Raw genomic sequence first — 771 nt, forward strand, 5'->3', positions numbered from 1 at the left:
CCATAAATGTCCATAAATGCGCCACCCCAGGCGCTCCGTCCAAACACGAGGGACAATCCGAGGGCCGAGGGACTCCATCCGCCACTCCACCGAGACACGCCGCAACAGCAGCAAGCCGGAGAAACCAGCCCAACCGGCAAGGTAGATGATATTTACCAAAGTTAGGATAACTTATGGTCGATGCTTGTATACACGCCATAGGACGCTTGTGTGCTGTTGTTTTTCGAAAATGATGTCCGCCATTTGCGTCTTTGATCTTCCGTTTATGTAGCATACAGAGTAACAGCAACACTAAAGCTGAGGTAAATTTGGTCAAAAACAGACCTGCAGATGCCTGTAAAGCCAAATGGGATGTATTTTCCTGCAGCGATACTGCACAGCTACATACATCTGCCGCCACCGCCGCCATCTTCAGCAATCGACTGCACCAAATTTGAGGTCAGTATCTGTGAAACTGACTGAATTAAAGCTGTTTTTGTATTGGCCAATGCGGATTAGCCGCGGCGGCCATCTTGAATTGGAACTCTAAAATCCAATCAGTCGCAGAAGTAAATACAAAGAGTTACTCTCTAACAGTTTCATTACCAAATTTGAAGTAAATATCTGTAACATTTGTTGAGTTTGACTCATTTCTGTTCGGTAAAGCTGCTCAGCTGTGGCGGCCATCTTGAACAGGGCAGACTCCGAACATTAATCGGGTTTAGATGTTCATCCAGTGTCTACTTCCTGTGAGTTTCATTAAAATCTGCCCGGTGGTTCGGGGGGTATTTT

Source organism: Austrofundulus limnaeus, unplaced genomic scaffold (assembly GCF_001266775.1).
Source record: "Austrofundulus limnaeus strain Quisiro unplaced genomic scaffold, Austrofundulus_limnaeus-1.0 Scaffold144, whole genome shotgun sequence".
NCBI lineage: Eukaryota > Metazoa > Chordata > Actinopteri > Cyprinodontiformes > Rivulidae > Austrofundulus > Austrofundulus limnaeus.